The 10,712-nt window shown below is 45.3% G+C and overlaps 2 long non-coding RNA genes across 2 annotated transcripts; both read right to left on the bottom strand.

The window, feature by feature from the left end:
* Nucleotides 1–2,204: 2,204 nt before the first annotated feature.
* LOC145333650 (uncharacterized) lies at nucleotides 2,205–4,091 on the bottom strand. Its single transcript, XR_013884570.1, has 4 exons — nucleotides 4,032–4,091; nucleotides 3,712–3,845; nucleotides 3,085–3,155; nucleotides 2,205–2,901 (listed from the first exon to the last, which is right to left on the bottom strand). It is a non-coding gene; the product is annotated as an uncharacterized LOC145333650 (long non-coding RNA).
* Nucleotides 4,089–4,699, bottom strand: LOC145333651 (uncharacterized). Its single transcript, XR_013884571.1, has 2 exons — nucleotides 4,580–4,699; nucleotides 4,089–4,342 (listed from the first exon to the last, which is right to left on the bottom strand). It is a non-coding gene; the product is annotated as an uncharacterized LOC145333651 (long non-coding RNA).
* Nucleotides 4,700–10,712: the final 6,013 nt, after the last annotated feature.

The following is a 10,712-nucleotide window of genomic DNA, read 5'->3' as shown; positions in this document are numbered from 1 at the left end:
GGGGGATTTAGTCATTTTTTTCAAATTCTCGAAAAAAATAACATGGTCTCAAATGATTCCAAATTGCCTAATTAAAAATTTTTTGGTGGCGGCAGTAAATGGCGGCGGGCGGCGGGAGCGAGATAATTGGATGAAATCATTTGGGCTGGGTCACTAATTACCCCAACTATTGGTATCTTTAAAAAAAACGGCGGCGGGACCGCCGCTCCCGCCGCCGTTTATCGCCGCCACCAAAAATTTTTTTATTGCATTTCTTTTTTCAAAAATTTTTCGCCTTACAAGCAACCCTGCAGGGGACTTGGTCATTTTTTTCAAATTCTCGAAAAAAATAACATGGTCTCAAATGATTCCAAATTGCCTAATTCGGCGAGAAATGCAATAAAAAAATTTTTTTTGGTGGCGACGGGCGGCGGTCCCGCCGCCGTTTTTTTTTTAAAGATACCAATAGTTGGGGTAATTAGTGACCCAGCCCAAAAGATTTCATCCAATTATCTCTAAAACTAAGGGAGTAGCACCCAAAATAAAATTGCTGGTATGTCGTGTGACGAGTCACCACATTTCCCCCCCCCCCCTTTACTTACAATTTTGTTTGACTTTTATTTTGGGTGCTACTCCCTTAGTTTTAGAGATAATTGGATGAAATCTTTTGGGCTGGGTCACTAATTACCCCAACTATTGGTATCTTTTAAAAAAAACGGCGGCGGGACGGCCGCTCCTGCCGCCCGCCGCCGTTTACAGCCACCACCAAACAATTTTTTTTTTATTGCATTTCTCGCCGAATTAGGCAATTTGGAATCATTTGAGACCATGTTATTTTTTCGAGAATTTGAAAAAAATGACTGAATTCCCCGCAGGGTTGCTTGAAAGGTAAAAAATTTTTGAAAAAAATAACATGGTCTCAAATGATTCCAAATTGCCTAATTCGGTGAGAAATGCAATAAAAAAATTTTTTGGTGGCGGCGGGCGGCGGGAGCGGCAGTCTCGCAGCCGTTTTTTTAAAGATACCAATAGTTGGAGTAATTTATGACCCAGCCCAAAAGATTTCATCCAATTATCTCTAAAACTAAGGGAGTAGCACCCAAAATAAAATTGCTGCAAGTCTTTTATGAGAAACACCCTATAGTATAATTCCCTATAGTTGCTCCATTTATCTCAAGTCGTTTATGAGAAACACCCTATAGTATAATTCACCCGCCCCCCCCCCCAAATTAGGGGTTTTGGGGTGGGTGGGTGGTCAACGATAATTCTAAAATCAAATATAGGCCTACAAAACTTGTATCCTAAGGTCTTTATTTATCTCAAGTCGTTTATGAGAAACACCCTATAGTATAATTCACCCCCCCCCCAAAATTAGGGGTTTTGGGGTGGGTGGGTGGTCAGGTCAACGATAATTCTAAAATCAAATATAGGCCTACAAACTTGTATCCCAAGGTTTGCTCCATTTATCTCAAGTCGTTTATGAGAAACATCCTATAGTATAATCCACTCGCCCCCCCCCCACAAAAAAAAAAAAAAATTTGGGAGGGGGTGGGGGGTCGACGATAATTTTAAAAGTAACTTTGGCCCCATAGAAGCTTATATCCAAAATTAGCTCCCTCTAGCTCTAAGGGTTCTCGAGTAAACCCCCCCCCCCCCTGCCCAAATGGTTATTTTCCACATCCCCCTTTACAGTATTTTCATTAGTGATAACAATGTCTTTAGTTGTAGCTAGGTACTAAAGCATATCTGAGTTAAATTCTTCACAATATTTTTCCATCGAATCTTCTTCTTCAACTTCTATTTCAGCATTTTCTGTTTTTACTAGAGAAATATTAGTTTTGTCCTCCTCCTTTATAAATACTTGTTCAAATTCAGGATTACCAATATTGTTGTCACTATTATCAATATTGTTGTCACTAATATCAATATTGTTGTCACTAATATCAATATTGTTGTCACTATTATCAATATTGTTGTCACTAATATCAATATTGTTGTCACTTATATGTACTTCATGAGTCTTAGCATGTTTGTTTCTGCTGCTTGAATAAGTAAATGATTTACCACATATATCACATGAATATGGTTTCTCACCAGTATGAGTTCTCATATGAGAATCTTTACTTTTGGCTGTGGTGAATGATTTACAACATATTTCACATGAATATGGTTTCTCTCCAATATGAGTTCTTACATGAGTTTTTTTATGATGCGGTAAAGAAAATGCTTTACCACATATTTCACAAGAATATGGTTTCTCACCAGTATGTGTTCTCATATGTCTTTCTTTGTGATCTGAACGACTAAATGATTTACCACATATTTCACATGAATATAGTTTCTCACCAGTATGTGTTCTCATATGTATGTCTTTACATTGAGCTGTGGTGAATGATTTACAACATATTTCACATGAATACGATTTTTCTCTAGCATGTAATCTAATATGTTTATTCTTATCACTAGATGTAGTAAGTGTTATGTTACATATTTCACATGTATATAGTTTCTCTCCTGTATGTGTTTTCATATGGTAATCTTTACTTTGAGCAGTGGTGAATGATTTACAACATATTTCACATGAAAATGGTTTCTCTCCAATATGAGTTCTTACATGAGTTTTTTTATGATGTGGTAAAGAAAATGCTTTACCACATATTTCACAAGAATATGGTTTCTCACCAGTATGGGTTCTGATATGTCTTTCTTTGTGATCTGAACGACTAAATGATTTACCACATATTTCACATGAATATGGTTTCTCACCCATATGTGTTCTCATATGCCTATATCTATGACTAGTTGTTCTAAATGTTTCGCCACAAATCTGACAAGAGCTCTTCTCTTTTTCACTATCCATTATTCTATGCTGTTATATAATTATAGATAATTGATATTCCTACAGTGGCATCAGTCACAAACCTGAAATATCAATTTTAAAACAACATCATTCAACAAAAATTCATTAAGACTTCCGCTATATTTAGGAAACAATAATCAATAAGATAGTAAGAATATTTTGAGAATAATAATTGTAATTTTTCATTTTTAGGTGAGCTAAATGAACATAAATAGTCTAAATACAATAGTACTAAAAATACTAACCTATATATTACGATTTTTATCTGAATATCTTGAAGACCCAAGTTCTGATTGGTATAACAATATTTCCTCACCTGAAAAATTAAAGTAATATTGATTGACCCATAAAAATTGAGAAATTTAAGTATGAAGCCTAGTCGGTCTACTACTCTATGATAAAAAAATTTCTGGAACCGGAAAAGTTATTTAACGAAAATAGCGGTGTACGGGAAATATTTTTATTTCTCACCTTTAGGATTCAATTCACTGTAAAAAAATCATTTTTGGGTTTTGGCTAACTAACCCGTATTTAGTCACTTTACACTCTAAAAAATTTAACACAGTTTCAGACTGTTCATATATAGCTCATGTACAATACTTTTATAAAGCTTTGTATAATAATATATTTTGAACGGTTTAAAAACCTGAAAAAGAAAGAAAGAATTAATTGTCTTTCACTTTACTTTTGTTTGAATCTATCAATAATTTCTTAAAAGCTTTATAAGGACAAAATTATCAGACCAATTCACATTAAAATTTGTGGACATTATTTTTTTACAGTGTCCAATTATTACAAGATTAGTTAGGTACTATAAAACAGGGCATTGTAAAAATGGAAAAATATAATGAAATAAAATATTAAAATCTTACATTGTGCAAAAGTTGGTAAAGTTGGTAAGTTGGCTAATCCCAAGCAGCTTAATCTTTGAGTAATCCATGGCATTTTTCTCGGTTTGGTCTTGCTTGTGTCAGTGAATCCAGCGTGCACAGCATTCCCCATAGGCCTAGAGAATACATTATAAGCTAAAGCCATAAAACTTTCATTCGTCAAACGTATTTCTATATCATTAGGAGTGTGTCTTTCTTTGATTATGAATTGAATAATCCTAGTTATGAGCGTATTAGGAGCGTATCACTTTATCTTTGGTTGCTTTGACTCGTCAATACTATTAATATACATAAATATTTACCTTTAATACATCACAGATTAGCATAAGATGTACATACATTTTTTACAGGGAAATTGGTCTGAAAATAGAATTAGATATAAATACAAAATAAAACCTTGGAAACCTAATCAAATTACATTGGCCCTATCATTAAAATCATGATAAAACTATACATACAAAGAAGGCTTGGTTGGTACAACTCCAACCTTTTAAAACCATCTAAGGACGTACATAATACAATAGAGATAAAACTATAGATTCTTTCTTCTCTAGGCTTCTTAATTTCCTTTGCACATGATCCACTTGCTTGTTTGGGGGAAATCACAGAAGTCCTTAAATAATAACATTTATTACATGCGGCTTCGGCTCCAGCAAAATATAGCGGCTCCATAGCCCATTGTGTGACTAGATTGCTTAGGCTTGGTTAGACGATTTTAAAACTGTAAACTAGCTATACTAGAACCAAAGTAAGAGTTAGTATAAAAAAGTGTAATGTAACATTTAACAATGTGTTGCTGACAGATTAAAAATAATGAAATCCCTTGAATTAATGAACAAAACTTACTCACCTAAAGTTTTATTTTCAACCCACAGCTACAGTTCTTATTTTTTTCTAATTATTTTATATTCATTCTTTATATCTGAAAAAATAATTTTTATAGCAAAATAGAAGATTATTACCTATTGATTTAAAAAAAAACCCTGGCGTTATCCTCTTAGAAAATTTTTAAAAATTTTTTTACAATTTTGTACCCCCCCCCCCCCCCCCCCCCCGACTACCGACGAACAACTATTTTAGGTTAGGTTAGGTTTTAGGCTAGGGAGCCGAGCGCTGCGGCTAGGCAGGCAAGGGGGCCGAGCGCTGCGGCTAGGCAGGCTAGGGAGCCGAGCGCTGCGGCCACGGTTCATAGTTCGTTGTCGGGGGGGGGGGGGGGGGGGGGGGTACTCAAGTTTTCAATATTGAAAAAAAAACTTCTAAGAGGATAATACCAAAACCCTAATTATGAATTCAAGGCTTAAAATTGTAGGGCTTTAAAATAAAGAAAATAGAAAAAATTTATTTGATTTTTTATGAAGGTTCTTATTAACACTTATGTAACAAAAATTTAATTCATTGTAATTGTAAATCATGCAACAGGAAACCTTTTTTTTAGAAAATGAAAATTAGTGCTTATGTGGTATCCGCCTAGGTTAAATGGCAGACACCAGAGTTCAAATGACTACGGCAGTGCAAACAGACGTGGACACATATATTATAGAGAAGCTACGCTTCTCTAGCAATCACTAAATAATAAACAGAGTCTATTCAGTTGTTCCTTTATTCAGGGTCTAAGGTTTACTAAAGTTATATACAACAAACAATAAATACACAGATAGGAATAAGTAATCATAAGCAGAATCAATATAATACATATACAATAGTCAGTTTGGGCAATAATGATCCCCCATCCCTGGAAAGGGTGGGGGGAATTAACAATACAGCTTAACCATAATAAGGCTGTCAGAATCTATCATTAATTTTAGGTATAGGGAGGGGGTCGGCAGACCCCTTCCCCAGGACTCGGGGGAGGGCCCTCGGCCCTTCCCCGAACCCAGGTCAGGGTTGCCATAGGCATGGCTCATGGCTGCCGAATACCACAACTCTCCCCTCGTAAGGCTGGGAGGGGGTTTCCCTGCCAGACTTCCGACAGTGGTTGAGGCCTTCAGCCCGCTCCTTAGGGCTAATTTATATACAAGCGATAACGATTCAATGGAATCCTAGTGGTGATTTTCAGGGCTGATGGGCCCCCAACGTGGGATAGAAGGTAGAGGCTGGCTTTTGTTGGACACGTAGCTCGGCGCCAGCAGGTGTCAGGTTGGCGTGGGGCACAGCCGCTGCGGGGCCGGTCAGTAACGGGGCATTCTGGTTGTTGTTGGCAGCGGCTGGGGCACTGGCTACCAGGTTGACCGTCTGGGCGACAACCTGGCCTCCCGAGGGGCCGCGGGGCTTTCCAGAGTGTGGCCCAGGCCTGCCTGGGCGGTCATTCCCACTATCGGCTGATTGCATGGATACCATTTCCTCGGCTGCTTCCCGGCCGATAGGAATGGCATCCCAGTCTACTGAAAAGTCCCGGGACTTGGCATGGGTGAGCCTGGCTCTGGCCAAGGCCTTGCGATACAAGGTTGGGTGGTACAGGAATACTTGTGACATCGCGTTCATGGCGGCCTGTACACCTCCTTGTGCGGCTGCCAGGGAAATGATGGTTAAGTCTCCCAGCAGCTTGAGGATCAACAACAGCAGACACAGTATGGCTGCGCCATCTCCCCACTCGTGAATAGCCTGTCTGAACCCAGCCCAGACATCCAGGGTTGCTTCTCCTTCCTCCGCCAGTCGGTCAATATCGTAGGACACGATCCCATGGTCTCCGGTGGCTAAACAGCTACCTTGCTGGACGCATGAGCCATACGACAGGCCGGTCAGCATGGCGGCCTTATACGCTGGGAACGCTAGCAGCTGCTGCCAGTCGTTCAGCTCAGCCTGCGAATACAATCCTCCCAAACTGAAGTCATCCAAGGGCTCGGTCAGCAGCTGCTTGGGTGTATCCAGCGGGGGCGGCCTCTTCTTAGGTGCGGGGGTTAGCTCTATCCATCCTTCCTCAGCGTGTACAGTTAGGGGGTAGGTGGAGGAGCAGGGAATTTTGGTGGCGTGGCCGCTATACACCTTTGTCACGGCATCTACAAATCCTGTGGGCTCCACCGGCACCTTGTCCCAACATTCATTGCTCTCCCTGACCACATACTTATTGCGTTGGCAGGTAAGCTGGAGCAATACATCTCCCCTCAACACAGAGAATGTGCTCCCCTGGACACGCACCGGATGGGCCGGGTCTAGCTGCTGGAGCTTCCAGCAATTGGCCGCTACTTCTTCTGCTGCGGTGCTTCTCATTCGAGTTTCCAGGGTAAATCCGATGTAACCTGCATGTATCTGGGCCTGCAGGGGGACATCCACGTCCCTGGCCGATACTCTGGGCATCGCTGCCGCGGCCGGGTCGGCTGCCACGAACAATGCTGGGTGGTTGGTGGCATGGGCCTCAAAGTCGCAGTTCACTATTGAGGTGGGGGTAGTCATGTTGATGAAGAATTGGGCTTGATGGTCAACCAGAAACGCATCCATCACCAGGCTGGGCTGGAGGCTGCGGATCAGCCTCAAGGGGCAATCTCTCCCCAGGTGGTCCCACACGTAGGTGGCCTCTCCAGTGATGCAGGACAGCTCGGAATGGGGACACTCTAGGGTCAGGTGGTCAGACTGGGACTCCACCCGTCCATTCTCGACTACATAGGTCTCTTCCTTGACCAGCAGCCGTCGCTCCTGGAGCACTAATTCATTGCGGTACAGCTGGCCCTCGAAATGGACGTCCTCCCCTTCACAACCCACCCCCTCGGGGCTGTTGACCAAGGCACCCACCATATCAAGGGTGAAGAACAGGGGGTGGTTCAGCTGAAACGTCAATGGCTGGGTCTTGCCTGGCAGAGTGTAGACTCGGTTCCTGGCCAGGTCTCGGCACGTTTCTGGATCAATCTTGGTTGGCCGCATGAGGGTGGGGACCGAGGTCACCTTGAGGTGGCCCCATACTCCACACCTAAATGTCCACTGGGACACTGTGAGTTGACAGCTATATCCCGTGGTTTCCCTAATCTTGACTTGCTGCAGGACATGTATCTCATGGCCCAAGGGCACCTCCTGGTGTAGCGGCTCCTTGCTACACATCTGCTCCTTGTTGTAGGCGGTGACATGGGTGGGGTTGGCACAGTCCCACCCTACCAGGACATAGCTAGTTGTAGGCCACACAGCTGCGAGCAGTAGGCCCCACAGGACCATCCACCAGTGTGAGAATCTACCAGACAGCCATCGACCTCGCGCACGCATCTGGGGATCCTCGGCTTGGGCCACGGCTGCTTCTTGGGGCTGGACACTGCTAGGCTGCTCCTGGCTAGATATAAATTTCCATTGAGCGTTATCTTTGGGTGCCCGGGGCATCCCGATACCCTCCCCAATGACAGACTGACAGGCGACTGGCGCCTGCCTGGGTGTCGGCTCCCCTAGCCCCAAGGGGTCCCTTCCCTTGTCCATGGCATGCCCAGTGGCATGGGGCTGGAGTGCGTGTGGCACAGGCTCGCCCTGTATTACATCCCTCCCCTGCCCTAGGAACTCAGGTGCATGTGGCACAGGCAAGTCCTTATAATCCCAAATCTCAATCTCCCCAGCCTCTGGTGCGGGAGGCACAGGCAAGGCTGGAGGGTTACAATACTTTGGATACAATACATTTGTCAAATTTAACTTATCCTGGCTCAGTTGAGAATGGTGGACAGCTGGGTTCCCTCTGCTGGCAGGGGGCGCTGGATGGTGTATGGCTGGGCTCTCCCTGCTGGCTGGTGGCGCTGGCTGATGGATAGCTGGACCCTCCCTGCTGGCTGGTGGCGCTGGCTGACTTGGGGTGACGGATGTCACCCCTCCCTCTGGGGCTGCTGGCTCGTTCCAGGATCCAGGTATCTCGGTGGCGGCGACGGTTGTCGCCCCAGGCACCAGGGTGGGGGCGCTGGATAGCACCCCCCAGTCATCGCAGGTGGCGGCGGCGGTTGCCGCCCCAGACTTCAGCTAGGGGTGCGGGGGCGCACCTCTCGTCCTTCCCAGGTGGCGGCGCCGGATGGCGCCCCATACATCGACTCCGATGCGCTGGCTAGCGCCTCTTGCCTCTCTCGCTCAGCGGCCGCCAGGGCATCCCCGTACACTGTCTCGGTGGCGCTGGGTAGCGCCCCTCCACTCTTGCTGGGTAGACTCGGTCTGGCAGGCCCCATCATGTTGAGGCTGAAGGGTTGAGGCCTCAGGACTTCTGGCTCTGCAATGTTGGTGGGCTGCACGAACTCCGGTCCCAAGTGGTTGAGGCTGAAGCCCAGGCCAACCCGATTGGGTTCAGCCGCTCCTCCCAGCACGTTGATCCTAGCTGGGATGGTTCCAAACTGCGGCATTCCTTCGGCTCGGCCCGTTGCATTGGGGGCGGCTGCTTGCTGGAGTGTTGCTGGGGGCGCGCTCCCTTCCATGTTGGCTACTCTGCTGGGCTTTCCTGAGGGAGCGTCCTTGTCAGCGACGCGTCTCTGACCGGCTACCTGGTCCCAGTCAGCCTTGCACTCGGCTGCCGTATGGCCTGCGTAATGGCAACGTTCACATTTGGCAGGACGGTCACGGCGTGGCTGGGTGCGTCTCTCTTCTAGGCTGACCTCCATAGGCGTAGGACAGTCTCTGACTCGGTGGCCCTTCCCATGGCAGCGATAGCAGCGGCCTGGAATCTTGTCATCTGGGGCGACCTTCCCCATCTGGTGGAGACCCGGAGCCAAGGCGCCAATCTCCATTGGCTCCGACTCATCATATTGGGGCAACTGGACGCTGGCCGATCCCGTGAGCCTGTCGGTGGCGTCCACTAGGCACACACCCTCCTTCAGCTGCTTGGTGATCATGGTCACGGTAAACATGGCTCGCCTCGTGTACTCAGGTACCGAGGCGATCTCATGACCCATCATTTCACATTTCACATTAGCATTACAAATGCCACGATTTAATTCGTCTATCAATAACTCAAGGTCCTCGTGGCTATTGGCCTCCCTATACAATGCACACTTTGTGGATATGTATGCTTGTATAGGTTCTGTCGAGTGCTGCCTATAATCTCTGAAGGCTTGCTTCAGGGTCTGAGATTCATAGGCTGGACGAAATAACATTTCACACTCGGCCTTGACTTGTTCGTATGTCAAGGCTTGGCCTGCCTCGCCATCTCCGCCGCTTGCCCCGCCAGGGATAGTAAAAGGGCGTTGCGGCGATTTAGTGTGTCATGGGGGGGCACACGGTAAGCCGCCCATGACATTTCTAATCTCCGGATGTGGGAATTCCAGGATTGCTTGGGCCGTCCTCGGTACTCTGGCAGGTTACTCAGCATCAGCTTGCGGTACTCGGCTGGAGCCGGCTGGGGATCGTCCTGGAGCCATCCTTGGAGCTGGTCGCCTCCTTGCGCTTGTGGCTGCTCCATCGAGTCAAAGGTTCAGTACCTAGAGTACTTGTCACTAACTTCTGAGTTGTAGAGTAGGCTGGTAGGTGTAGATAGTTGTTGAGGGTCTGAACTGCTGTCAGGAACTGATGTGGTTTTCCTTATCACACTATAGATAGGAGGGAGGAGCTTGCAAGTCTTTTTTTTTTTCTAAAAATATCTCTGTTGGATGCTATGGAGTAGCTCCGCTCCTGTGTGTGTGTGTGTGTGCATGAAATCTCCTTTCCTTGCAACGCGCCTACGCGCCGTCAGATTTGCGCACACAGGTAAAACGCGCACCTATCCCTCAATCTGCTCTCTCATTGGTCCGCTTTGTCTTATTCGTCCGTTGAATTTTTTGTGCGTCCCAAGCTCTGCTGCACGACCCGTAAATGGCGCTCTGTTCTCCCGGTCGCTATCTCCGCTAATATAGAGCAATTGCTCTAACAAATATTATCTACAGGATATTTTTTTTCTAGAAGATTTCCTTGGTCCTTTTTTTTGAAGGAGATTTCCTTGGTCCTTTACGATTTTCTGGATAAGAAACTTTTAAAAGACAACATTATAAAAGCTTATTTCTTGTATGTATATAATATAATATATATTAATAGGTGGATAAAAAGATAAAATTAAACATCAGGTTCTT

This window comes from Acartia tonsa, chromosome 12 (genome assembly GCF_053477335.1).
Source record: "Acartia tonsa isolate MP-2025a chromosome 12, ASM5347733v1, whole genome shotgun sequence".
NCBI lineage: Eukaryota > Metazoa > Arthropoda > Copepoda > Calanoida > Acartiidae > Acartia > Acartia tonsa.
The sequence above is the reverse complement of the archived record's forward strand: the minus strand, read 5'-3'. Positions and strand labels throughout refer to the sequence as shown.